Here is a 14,676-nt window from a genome sequence, read left to right on the forward strand (position 1 = left end):
TGATTCAGCTCAATAATCACCAGCGCATTTGATTTGTAGGTTTTACTGAAGCAATTAAGTTACTCAAAGATTTGTCTTAGTCTCAAAGATTACCATTTATTTTGTGCCTCTAACAATAAAAACGAGTCACTACTTTTCAAATGGTTCATTTGTGGATTACGTCTAACATATGGGATTTTGAGATTTTTGCATCTTATGACAGTAAAAATTGACTTTTCTTTTTGAGAGAGAGAAATTTTAACTTGCTGTATTTGTCTTGTTCTGCTGTGTGGTTTACTGCCATGAATGAAAAGGTTCTGCACATGTAGCCAGTATTTACCAACTTATCTGGCACACACAGGCATATTAGGAATAACATGCTGCAAAAAAGCCCTAAAGACTTTGTGTGACACACGCTCTAGAAAAGGACACTGACAAAAGTCAACATAACTCATAAAAGGTATAACTCACAGTGTAAACAAGAATTCCCACCCTGATGATATGAGACTGCAGAGTGATGCTCTATTGCCTCCTGTAAATTCCAATCTCAACACAATGTAACTGTGGTTTGGACTCCTCGGTGGACAGAGTGAGTAAAGTGTGTATTATAGCAGTTTGGATATTTCTCCTAACTCTGTTAGTCAGTGTGACATTGGCAGAAGATTGAACTCGCTCTCCAGCAGTCAGTGTTTGCTGGGTGAGTCATAAGAGACCATGACTAATCATGAAATAACCTGTCGCATATCTGAGTGAAACTGGCAGTGTGGCTTGTATTTTCCAATCTGTTAAACATAGCTTAGCACGGTCCGTGTCTGTTTGCATTCTAATGAGCTATCAGTTTGCATTAAATTATCCTGATCCGTGACACTTTACCCAAAGGTCACAAGAGGTCAGAGAAGCAATGTCTGGTTGCTTTAAATAATGAGCAGGTTTATTTATGAAGAAAGAATTACCGATCACTGATGATGTAAATTCTTGAGGCTAATAAGAACATTAAGGCCCTGGGTACTTTGACTGTTTGCAGTGTAAGTGCGTTAATGTACTTCAATCTTCATCGTGAAAGCAACAACGCACTGAACGGTCAACAGCTCTACAGCTATCAGTTGCTTTAACAGATCAATAGGTCACCATGAAAAACACTCACAAGAAGTGAAGAAATGAAGAAAGCAGGTGGCATTACATGCAAAAATGCTAAACGAACCCCATTATTGGTTCCCTGCAGAGGAGAGGCTAGGAAAGAAATGATTCCCTTACAATACTGACACAGAGACTGTAATTACGAATGTGACTTTATAACAAGTAATATAAGTACAATAAAAAAATGAAAATGTTGATTTTTCATATAATATTTTTCTCAATTTTAACCAAAAGGAACACTGATAGAAGAAGTCTAAGCTGAGCGGAAACATTCTGCCTCATCGTTTTCTGTTTAGAATACCTGATTACCTGAGGAATAAAAATATCACTGTCTTAACAACTAATACTGGAGTGAGAGGAAAGTGCAGTCAGACAGTGGTGTTCACTGCTAGAGTGGTTCATTAGTAGCGCTCTGTGGTTTGAAAGGCTCTATCTGTATCTCTGTATATAGCTTCACGCAGGTTTAAGGAAGGAAAATGGTGTATTTCCTCTGTCCTGATGTTTTCCATTACAACATTATGTGGTATTAATGGGGCTAACTGTAGCTACATCATGTCCCACTCTATCTGTTAATGTTTCAAACCTCAGCGCCGACACTCTCTGCAGAGAGGCTGATAAGAAAAGGATGATTCACAGCCAAAAGTGAAGTGATTAAAATTCTATATTTCTATTTATGCTTTCTTAACAATCATCAATCGAGCTATTTATTTATTTACTTATTTTTGTAAAAGAAAAGAAATTGAAACAACATGAAACAACGAATCACAATTTGCCCAAAATGCAGTATTTATTTTAAGTAGAGGAATCCTCCAACAAAATGAGATCTAATTGTTGTCTTTAAGAGTCCACACATATATGTGCTTTGTTAATACCCACCAACAAATGGCACTGAATTTGATTCATTTTGTAAATTGGTGCCAGCAAGCTATTTCAGTAATCCCTTCCTCTATTTTTGTGCCCCTCTGTTGCTGTTTATCCAAAAATAATTGGGTCAAAAGAACTAAAATCTTCTCAAATTCTTATGGGCACAGTTGGTGGAATACTATCATCAGTTTTTATTTACACACGCAACTGCTTTACTTCCTTGACAGCTTATTAAACAGCATGAGTCATCGTGTCAGTGTCACTATGAGCATCAACATACTGGCCTAATAGAGTGAAAAACAAATCTGGTTGGATAGCCATTTTTTATTTAATAGGAAGAGATTATTAATTATCATGTGTACCAGGGTTTTTTATTTAATCTGGATAATATTACAAAAATAATGCAGCCCTTTAGAGAAAATCTTTTCAGTACAACACACAACAAAGATGTTTTATAATGTGAGAAACTGCAAGGACAGAAGCTAAAAATAAGCCAAGGGGGCAATTTTTCCCTCAGGTGCTTGACTTCTTTTCAAATCTATGTAAATGTCAAAAGTTTTCCACTCTTGCCTTAAAGGCTAAAAAAGCTGTAAAACAAATGCTGTGAGTGCTCAGACATTGACCTGTGATGTATTTTACTGGGGGTCAAATTTGCAGGAGTTTTATTTTGGCAAAGAATCACACAAATGAAAGCAACGCTCCCTCTAAATCACAGGTTAACTTTTATGACCCTGTAAACTCTGCCAGTCAATTACACAACGCTCAGACTTTTCTACCTCCATAATGTAGCTGTGGGGAGCTGCGCCAGCAGTCTTGGGTTTCTACATGACTCACGCAGAGCAGAGATTTGGCAGAGATGTTCATTTATGGGATACACTGCTGCTGTGATGAACAAAGCTGATGGAGCCAGGTTAAAATCCAAAGATCTAACATCTGGAAAATGGTGCTTGAGAGAACGCATTTCTACATGGATAAATTAATCATGCATTAAAAAAAAGAAAAAAGAATTTCATTGAGATTTTGATTTTTGTTTTTTTCTGGACTCTATTATTGTCCAAAGGTGTCAAAGGTGATGGAGTCCACCACGACCCCCCTATCTAAAGACATATACATGGAGCAATAATGAAAACCCCCAACCATGAATGCAAGACTGTGATGTTCATAACATATCTACAAGTATGCAAAGTACTTTTTAGTGAGTGAATGTGGGACTCTGTGATTGGCTCTGGACAGCTGGATGTATCAGTCCGCCCGCTGTGCCAGAAACGACTGGCGATGTGCTGGAAAAACTAAACCTTAATTTAAAGATAAAGAGAAAGAGAGAGGCGAAGGAAGTCTCTGTGAAGATCTCCCTTGCTGAACTGTTTTGTAAAATATGAATGAGCAGGGAAAATTTCCAGATAGTGACATTGTGTGTCAGTGCACTAGAATCCTGTAGATGTGCATGTAAGGAATGAAAACAGCATTAGTATTACTGAGCATCCACAAGGGAGAATAACACCCGCCTCTTTAGGACGAATCCATAATATGTTTGAAATAGGAAGCAATTCCCAAGAAATGGGAATATATTACACTAACAGAACAGGCAAGACCGGGAGGAGCATGAGTAACTACAGCAAACTGGGCAACCAGCAGGAACACTGTGTGCCAGGTCTTAGGAAGGTAAGACCTTTTCATAATAAGAATAACTCTCCAGAGTGTTAAGTGGTTTTAAGTCTAATTTATTTCTATACGCAGTGGGTGAGTGTAGGATGCTGTAGAATGGTGTCAATACAGACTAAAAAGCATGCACTTGAGTTGGCTCAATCAGGACTTGGATGTGGCCAATAGAAGGTAATTGCACAGAATCAATGAAAGACCTTCTATCATGAACTCCAGCACTGCCGCCTTTATATAACTCTCCCTCACATGTACAGTAATGTAACCACTGTGCTTAGCTCCGACTCTGACTGCCATCCAGCCTTTCACAAACTTAATTAAGATAGCAATTTGCACAAGCTGTACTGAATTGAATGTTTCAGTGGCTGAGTCTGTGAAATGAATGCTGCTGTGGGAGCTACCTGTCTCCATCTGCACTCTTTCTAAAACAGACCATGTTTTCATGGTTACAATTGCTAATGAGAAACGCATCTGTTTCATCTAAAGGATTTAGAACTAGTAAAGGGAATGAAGCTTGCTGTAATTAACATCAATAATGGCTTTTCGTATTGCTCTCTGTTTAGTGGAGTTAAGGTGCTGAGAGACACAGAATGTTTTTTTTTAATGGTCCAGAAGCATCTCAAAAGCCTTTCTTCTGCTAGGTTATCAAGTTACCAACAGCAATGTGTCTTCTTGAGCCTCTGTGCAAAGTCTGAACTTCTATCCTGGATTATCCTTGTGTCCTTTGGGACACACAACATAATCATGAATGACTCCACCTGAAATGAAGGTCAAAGGAAGAATGGGATTTGACTGAGCTCTTAAACTTCCAGTTTTTACACTTTATAGCACAACAGTCACTGTCACTGTAATACTCTACAGAAAGAACCACTGAGATTTCCAGAAATGTATAGAAGGGATGATTGATACGTTTGCATAAATCAACATGCAGTTCAGAAATTAATATTCAGAAAGGTTTAGGTCAGGCTCTGTCTAAGTAAAGTGATCTACTACCTAAATCTTATTGGTTTATCATCCAAGGAAGTCCACAAGGAGGTGAAGAAGAGGGCTGTTGATGTAAATTGTGGCAGAGACGGCCTGCAAAACGATTTGTGTTTCAGATGGGTCTTATTTAAAGTAGACCCTAAGAAATTTCTTCAGCAATTTTTACCAATGGATGAGATTTGGTGCACTGGCAGGTCTGGAAAAGGCCACATACTATTACAGGAATCTGCTGGTAACTGAGAACTCCTACAGCACGTCCACAGAGACGCTGTAGCTGCCTTCCAGGAATGTGGATGTAAACTCATCCTGTTCACCTGATTTGGCACCCTGGAATGATTTACGAAGAGGGTGCATTGCAGTCACCATTTTCTCAGCAATGATGCATTCAACTTGTACAAAGAAGCGATCCGTATGTTCCCCAACCCAGCAATGTGTAAATGTAGCAGAGGACAAAAATACTGTGCTACGTTGTCTTCCACCTTAGCTTATTAGTCAATCATTCCTTGTAGCAAGTTCGTATTTGTATAACTAAAGAAATCTAATCTACAATGTTCTTCAACTCTAATAGCCACAAACACCTTTGCATGCATCCTACTGTGGCTTTTAATCATCATAACATCTGGTGGACATTTCATCCTGCTCTTTGAAATGGAAAACCAATGTGACAAATAAAAGGGAAGCTAGATACAGTGCATTATAGCTGAAATATGCAACTGAAAAGGAAGACGGCTGCTTTCAAGTGCATTGTGTTACTGTACCTTGCCTTGCCTTCATAGCTGGAGGCTACGGAGCTCAACCTACTTCCACAGGATTTAAACAATTCAAAGGAGACGTTGGGTTACAAATTAACGGCGAAGGCGGTTCCTCTTTGCTGAAGAGTGCAAGTGGTTGCGTAAAGTCATGTCAGGTGGAGTGTCATGTGTTCGTTTAATGTGTGGGGTGCTTATTGTATGTTGACTGCATGGCTGGGATGGGGTGGGAGGACACGGAAGACGATTACAGAAAAAGACGGAGGAACAGCTATGTCACATTTAGTTAAAGCCAGTGGTTGCCTCTCATGCCTCGCAACATTGCATTGTTCACTTCAGGTCACGGGGAATCACACATCTGTCACGACGGTTGTCACACTTTTTCATGTGCTAAATGAAAGTTAAGTGACAAATAGTTGTTATGTACTGCTGTTTGTTTAAGATTAGCACAAACTGGAAATATGCACATGCAGTTTTGCTAGCAATCTCCCTCTATCTCTCTCTGTCACACACACAAGCAGGTAATGAATATGCCAAAACAATTATCTGTAACTGCAGAGGTTAACCAATAATTACACACTCCATATGTTTACAGAAAGAAGAGCTGGAAATTGAGCACAGAACATCATACTGGGTGATTCTGGTGATGAAACGATGACCTCGAGGTAATTAGCACAGATGTTTATGGCAGGCTTAGTAAATTGCTTTCTGTATATGAATATCAATGTACTGAGGCAACTGTGGGATATCAGTTTGTCTGACGGGATGGTTTTACTTTGTTTCCTGTGAGTCAAACGATGAAAAGAATCCGCTCAGTAACGCACACCACTCTCCATCCGTATTATTGCTTGTTTCTTGGAAAACACAGTTGACCTTCTGGGTTGGAGCACAGGCGCAGGAGAAGACAAAGGTGGGAGGAGGAGATTTGATAGACTTTAATGTTGCTGAGATAAACAAGGCATGCAGACTGTGTCTTGCATGAAACAGACTTCTCTAACTAACACTGATGGTAAATAAAAATCCCAGTCCTGCCTTCATAGTTGCTTGTGTTTTCACATGAGCCACATCTTTCCTTTATTTTAATGACTCAGATGATGGCTGGATGTGAAGCATGATGCTTGTTATTTCCTCTATGTTAGACTGATGTATCGGTTTGACCTTTCATATTGGCCAGCAGTGCCATTTACCACGCGCATGATTGAGAGGTGTGAACGGACTGCAGGGAAATTGTGTTGTCGTTGAAACATTTTTTTTCTTTAATCTCAAAAGTGTCTATATCCGGGCCTTGTACTCAGACAAAGGAGTAAAGGGTTGAATCTTTCAGCTGGCAGGAAGAAGTGAGGCCGAGTGCTTTTGAGCAAGGAATTTAGGCTCCAGACTGCTTCTCAAGTCTCAAGTGTGTATACTAATAGATTGCCCATTACCTATGTTAATAAAGAATCCTCTGAAGGAATGCATTTCTGCTGGAAACAGTTAAGTTGACAGCGTCATTTTTTATATTTTTAGGAGAAATGTTACTTTTGGCAGCTCCTGTCCAAAAATCAAAATACACTGACTAAACCATACTGGTGCATGAGTGAAATTCAAGGTCTGCATTCAATATAAATCAAGCTGCCAGATCTTGCCGGTCTCCAGCAGCCAAACACGACTAATACATTAACGTTTGCAACACTTAGAAAGAGACTGTGTGAAGGTTTAGCCAGAGGCAGCCATTTGAGATTCTAGCTGAGGAGATGTGATGTGATGTGCATCAGACTGGCAGCAATTTCAGAAAATACAGAAGCTCAAAGCGTGATGGTTTCCATAAGATGATGGGAGGAGTTTGACTGGTCCTTTGATATTATGATCAGAGTGGAACAATGGCTACCATAGCAACGTGAAATCACTACTAACTGGAATCGGTTTCAAGGTTAGTAAAGACAAAGGAACAGTGTGTTTTTGTTGCTTATGTAAGAGGTCAAGCTGCTGTAACTCCGCTTTGACAAACCACAGCTGACGAGAACTGTTATCTGTGTGCAGAAGATATAAAGAGGAACAAAAGAAGGTGCATGGTCTACAGTTCTCACCGATCAAAAGTGAAGACAAAAGGATCAATTTTATAAAGCGCTGAAGTGACGTAAAAATCGATGCACTGAAACACCCCCAAGACATAAAAAAACATTAAACGTGCCTGTTTTTAAACTAATTACCATGTGATTCTTAATCAAGAATTCATTACTCGTCTTTGCTTTTGTGTGTGTCTGCTGACCTCTGCGTATTTATGCAATATATACCCTGGGATTGTAAGCAATGCAATAGATGAAGACTACACAGTACCAGCAATTGATTTTCAGGTTGGGTCAATAGATTATGCCAGCAAGCACACTTGGCTGTGTGCAACACTAGAAAAAAGGCGGATTAATGAGAGAACTCGCTGGACAATTGCAGAGGAGGAAAGCAGCTTCTAAAAGCAGATCACTACCTCTAAATATGGAACATCCACCGAAGAAAGCCCTTTAATGTAATTTGCTGAATTATATATTTAGACCAAAAAAATGTTCAAAAAATGTAAACAACTGAATTAATGTCTTTCTAATCTTCAATAATGATTCGTTTTCTTAAAGTATCAAATATCTTTTACCTTCTTTAAACATGACTTCTTTAAACTGTTCATCATCATATTAACCTCATAGAGCCCCCCTACAGCGTAATGTCCTCTGCGCTCCTAAAACAATACTGCATAGCAGCACATTTCATAATGATTACCACACAGGCGCAAATCTTGCAGTTATTCTAAATGACTCTGCAGCAAATGAAGCTTAACTCGCCATGACTGGACCAATAAGCTTAATGGTAATCTTTTGCTATTATAAGTATGAAAAGCTTCTGGTCAAAGTCGGGTCTATTATATTGGACACAGTACTTTTTAGTGGAAGCAGCAATCAGGCTAGATGTTTCTGAACTGTGGTGCTATCAATGTGTTATGAGCAATTAGAGTGCCATTGATTAGAAATACAATGCATGCAGGTGCAATAAGAAAGTCTTATTAAACAGTTTGTCAGTGTTTGTGTTTTTCAAATAAACATCACCTAAGTGTCAGAATACCTACACCAAGAGTGATAATGAGAGCAAAGCTTTTATAAAGGAATATTTTGGGAATGTCAGCTTCACCCATTGATGCTCATTAATCATTTACCAAAGCACACCATAAGTCTTTGGACTGATTTGCTACCGTCAAAACAGAAACTGCTTTCATTTTATATAAAATTTGCTCAAAATGTTACAGATCAATCACTATTAACAACATGATAAATCTTTAAGGATTTGATCCCCTCATTATTTTATCATTTGGCTATTAGAAATGACACTGGATTAATGATATTTTATAAATGATCAGGTTCTGATCAGTAGCATATCAATAAGCGCCAGAAAAACAGCTGTACTTACGATCATTGCAGAAAGGCCCGCCGTAGGTGGTCATGGTGCAGTCACAGGAGAAGCCCTCCCACAGCTGTAGGCACACTCCTTGGTGGTGGCAGGAGTCCTCTGTGCAGGTGGTGCTGGGACCTGCAGGGTGTTTACAGCAAATTCAGCAGATGCCTTTGCTTCTACAAAACTTCAGTTTGTATGAATCTTATTTCCACAAAATTTTGAAGAAACTTTTTTTCAACACTGTCTGTGGATCTGTTTACAATCACACAGGGATGACAATCAGCACCTCCAAACCCTTCTGGAATGCCCTTTCTGAGGTTTCTGCCTCAAGTGGAGGAGTTCAAGTATTTTCAAGCCTGTTCATGAGTAGGGGAAGAATGAAGCAGGAGCTCTGCTTCAAGCTGTTGTGGTGAGGAGACAGCAGAGCTAAAAGCCAAGGCTCTTGATTTGATCCACCCCTCAGCTATCATGGTCCCGAGCTGTGGGCAGAACTGATGAAGCTGCTTGGAGGAAACATCTTCAAGAAAACTCTACAAGACCAGTTGAGTCAGGAGCCAGGAAAAGGGAGGTCTGGTGTTACATCAACTGGGGGTTTTTGCTTTATCCTGTTCTTTGTTTCGGATACCCAATCAACAGGGACCTTCTCCTGATAAGCTGCACCTGATCATCTGATGAGGCTATAAAGACGCCCTTCCTCCATTGTTCACTCTCTCTCTCAGCCAGCAGGAGCAGAGCCACACCACATTGATTTATTAGGGCCCGAGCACCGAATGGTGCAAGAGCCCTATTGAAATGCAAGTGCCTATTATTTATTATTTTTCTTCCGCGTCATTCAACATCAATTTGACCCCCTGAACGTGCTCAAAAACTCACCAAAATTGGCAGACTGCCCAGGCTCACAAAAAATGGCGATCTGAAACTGTCGCCGCAACAGTGACTGTCCAAATGGCTCTGCAGCGCCCCCTAGAATTTGAAAATATTCAACGTAACAGCTACGACCATGAAAATTGGTATGCTGATGTATCGCCTCATGCCAGGAAACATGCCTTTGGAAAAAAAAATTCCACCCCCCTACTGGGCGTCGCCCATCTTGGAATAACCTCAGCATGTTCCTATTTGCACACCCCGCGCTTTTGCAGACTCCTCCTAGTGGGAATTGCTTGATATGGCTGAAAATTGGTGTGCTTGCCCTTAAGGGCTTAGGGACCAAACATTATCAAAACCACAGCACTTCGTCATACGCCTCTGGCTTTGGCACTGCCACGAAATTGACCCTTTGCCAATGCACAGGCAATAGATGTTTTTGTGGCTGTATCTCCCTCATACTTCATCCTATGTGGATGAAACTTTACAATCATGCTGAACATCTGACTCTGCACACACTGATATGCTGCTATGTTACAGTCACTGCACCACCTACTGGATGGAGGACCTGTCATTTCTATGTGTGTGTTTTGGTGTACTCTTCGGCATGCAGACCATGCAGACATGCATCATGTCGGTACCGGGGGAAAGAGGTCGTGGGGCGATAGTGGAGGTGGCAGCTGCTGGTCCCGCGGACCGCAAGGACTGCGAAGGCCCGTCATCGCTGCTTGCAGCTTTAATTGCTGTTATTTCTGTTGTAAATTCATTTGTAAATAAATGCAAATCTTGTTTTTTTGACTTGCTTTTTGTTGTCATGTTGCGAGGAAGAGGAAGAGGAAGAAAACGGATGGATGGATGGATGCCCATAGTATTGGGCCATTGTCATGTGACAACCTTATGAAAAGGATTGCTCAAGTCCATGAAGATATTTTGAGTCTCTGTGATATTTGAGTTATATTTATACTTATGTTCTATCATAGCTCACACAGTGTTTTATTAAGTAATGTCTACATTATTTAAGATTGTTAAACCTTGGAACTCACTCAGTGCTAAGTGCTTTCTCGTTAAACCTCAACAAAAGCAGCTGATTCATCAACTGCAGAGTGATATTATAACACATTGACCAGGAAATTAAAAACAATAATATAAAATAAGTATTTAATGGCTACCACTAAGCTAGGAGCATGAGAAATACGTTCTTAAACACATGGATCATGAAATGACATATAATTGTACTGACTAATCCAGACATTCACCTAGAAGACTGAGTCGAGGCCTGATCATAACTTCAGTTTCATTTTCATTTGTACAGTTTGGTAAGGTTTGGTATAAAACATGATGATAAGATAACACCAATTGTTTCAATTACCAAATAAAGCCGACCACTTATGTGCTTCTTCTGGTGAGGTCAGTGGCTGTTTCAAAAAGGGCAGTGATATCAGAAAGAGTCACAGATGTGTTGTATTTCCTCACCTGCACAACCGCGTTCCACCTCTCCCACCTTGTGGAGTGCATCTGCCAGCAGGTCAGGGAGTCTGCCATTCAAGTCTACCGATGCCAAGCAGCCCTTGTATCCTTCCCGGGATGCTATCAGCCTGGGCAGGCTGCTGTACATACTCTTCCCAACACCTCCAATGTACAGCTCACCTGTAAGTCAATCAAAGGCAAAATTTCAAATTCACTCACTTGTTATATTAATAAGGATGTGTTGTTAGGTATGTGCAACATATTGCAGCAAGCGCTTTGGGTCTTTTAAGAAAAATTACCTTTCAGATCCAGGTTTCGGGCTCCATTGGCGTGCTGAGTGACAGTGCGGTAATCAATCTTAAGGATATGCACATTGTTGTTGTCACGGGAGATCACCACATTGTGCCATTGGTTGTCATTAAGCGGCTTGTCAGAGTTTCCTTTCATTAGTGACGGCCCATTTCCCAAGTCAAAAACATAATGGATGTACCTACAGGACAACGCAGATGTTTACATTCAATTAGCACATGAAAACATGCAAGGTCAGGTTTAGCATACCAATCCTTACGCTTGATCTTCAGACAGTGCACTGTCAAAAACTGAATCTTGCTTGAATCAGATAATTTGTGGTGCTGCTATGCTTCACACATAACATAGAGCAGCCGGAAAACTCTGACAGAAGTGTTAGAAGCCATTTTTTTTTCATCTGTGTGTTGTCTATGTGAGCTTCTGCTGCAGGCTCCAGACCCGAACAAGGCCTCCTGCTGACTAATTGCTTACTGAGAGAAAGTCTGTGCAGTCTGACAGTACAATTGCTGCTTTTTCTTGCTTTGTTTCAACAACCTTTTTGTGCTATTTTGTCTGAAAAAAATATTTACGTTGAATAAAACATTTGAAACATATTTATGACAGTGTCAAAATGCTGAATGGGCTGGAATACAGAAATCAGCATCAGTGTGCTCCCTCTCTCTGCCTGTCCTTTAACAAATTATTTATGATGGACAAATGATTTTAAAGCTATTTGGTGTCTCTCGACAGTGCTGCGGGCTGATGGTTTCAATGCATGACTCATGATTAGGTAATTCTAAACTCAGGAAAGAAGAAAAGCTTGTTCATGTTGGTTTTGCTTTGCAAGATAAATCCTGCAAGAAGCAGGGGACTGCCACAGGACAAAATTAGGTATGCAGTTTATTCCTGCACCAAAAAGGTATTTTATTTTGATCTGACCAGGCTTATATATAGACCAAAAATAGAAGTGCAATTTTTGTCAGTCACACAAACTTGATCACAGTCTCCATCCTTGTCATCTGCATGGCCTGATCCAGCCTCACTCTTACAGTCAGGGACCAAAGCATGGACTTTTGTGCATACCAACAGTATCTGTAAATAGGACTACACGCAGTCCAGATCTGTGTTGAAAATGATGCACAAAAGATTAATTTATTGGAAAAAAAAGATTGTTGTCACTCACCCTTTGACCAGCTCCACCACAATGAAGTCACTACCATCTCCAGAGTTGTACAGTATTAGGCCATCAGGGCTGGTGGTCTTGAACTGGAAAAAAAGGTGCATGGACGCGTAGGCCTGCAAAGTGGAGAAAGCCAAGTAGCTGGCTTGAGTTAGAAAAGTTACAGGATTGGCAACAATGTGCCTCATGCCAAAACGAGCATTCAGCTCGCAGTAGGAGATATCGCCGTTCTTGCACTGGTCCAGATAGAACATCCCATTGAAGGAGAAAGCTTGCAGATGGCCGATGAAATTGGAAGGCATTACAGAGATGAAACGGCGTTCTGTCATGATCCCCGTCTCAATGTTGTTGAACTCCAGGCGAGTGTGGGCCCCAGTCATGTAGCCTAAAGAAGAAAAGAGTCTGCTTAAAAGCGCAAGTATCCTATAACATCTGTACTGTAAGTTACTACAGCTTCTTAATCCCCACTGTACCTTCCACAGTCACATTGTCTACAGAGAGCTGCAAGTTCTTCCCACGCCGCACCACCTTCACCGTGTGCCACTCGTTGTCATTCAGCTTCTCGCCTACCAATAGTATCTCTGGTCCCTTGCCTAACAGGAGGAAGGCATCAAGTGGTGACAATCATAACACATGAGCTCAGTGTACACTCTTTCCAGACAGAGCTCTCAACGTGAGAAGGACTCTCAGGGTGCATGCATTCATTTACTTATCACACACACACACACAGCCAGAGACACTGACCGGCAAGCAGTAATTTGCATTTACTCGATAAAATGAAATTATAATAAGAGCCTATTTATAATCCTTACAATGGACTATTGTGGAAACATGTTAGGTAATATCATATGTAGAGGCCTACAGCTTTGAGTTTCTGGATTTCAGCACTATCATCTGCCTTTTTCATTGGTTTCAAAATAGGTCACAGTGCAGAAGCTTGCCACTGCAGCACTGTCACCCTGAATCAGTGCCTATGCAACAGGCCGACACGGCAGTTCAAAGGAGTTCTGACATGGCTTGGGAAACTAATTGGCCATGCCTAAGCTGACTGCGCCTTTAGGGGTTTGTCTGTCTAATTGAGCTCAGGGTGCAGGAGAATTACAGGGGACGTACAGAGGGCAATAAATGGAAAACATCAACTGGTTTCCGAACACTTCACTGTTTCATCCTCGGGGAAATAAAAGTGTGACTGGGGACTTTGTCCAGAGCTGCATATCAACTGTCTCCACAGCGCACCTGCTGAATATATTGACTGCGCGCAGCAGACAGATCAATCACATCAAACCCAGCTCCCTCTGTATTTGATGGATTTACTTAGGTAATGAAAAACAAACCACTTGCTGAAATCATGTCCAACACAAAAACAAAAATGTTTACCTTGTAAATCACTATCGTGAAAACAGAGGACAAGATTTGGTGTAATGAAAGAGGAGATAGTGGGATGCTGGGTAGTAGAGACTATTCATCTTATCTGTGTTCTCAGGGGGGAGCTTTCCTGCTATCGATGTCAGCACATAAGCCCAAACATACTAATACCAGAAATAACAGAAAAACACAGTCAGAAGTCTTGTAAAGTGATTTTACACATGAAAACCTGTTTACACGGAGCTGTTTTTTCATACGTGAGATCAATATCTCAAAGCTTGGAATCAGTGTCAACTGTATCAATCCCCCCAAAAAAGATCTGTCACATTAGCTCTCGCTCTGGGCACTTCTCTGCAGTGTTTGCATATCTGCTGCTGTCGTGTGCACTCATGCAGCGGTCATCTTGTTAGCTCACAGAACTCACATAAAAACACTGGTTGCTGTTTAAACATGCATATGATTAAGTATTTAACAGAGAACAGCAACAAGACATGCATCATGTTTGGTAAATCATTATGTGGCTGTATATTCAGAAACAACCTATTAATAATACATCCACCATTTTAAATCATGACATGTTTCTTTTACATGATGGCACATTAGCCGCTTCAACATTAATGAACAATAGTATTTGTATTGGCAGGAAGCGTAGTAATCGAGGCTCTGATGTTGCCTGCCACACATATAAAGGCTTTTGTGGCTGCAGAGGGGGGTGAAAATGAATAAAAA

General features: G+C 40.6%; 1 pseudogene; it reads right to left on the reverse strand.

The window, feature by feature from the left end:
- Positions 1-14,676, reverse strand: part of LOC114445940 (neurexin-2-like) — an 80,363-nt pseudogene that overhangs the window by 36,300 nt on the left and 29,387 nt on the right.

This window comes from Parambassis ranga, chromosome 14 (assembly GCF_900634625.1).
Source record: "Parambassis ranga chromosome 14, fParRan2.1, whole genome shotgun sequence".
In the NCBI taxonomy this organism is placed as follows: Eukaryota; Metazoa; Chordata; class Actinopteri; family Ambassidae; genus Parambassis; species Parambassis ranga.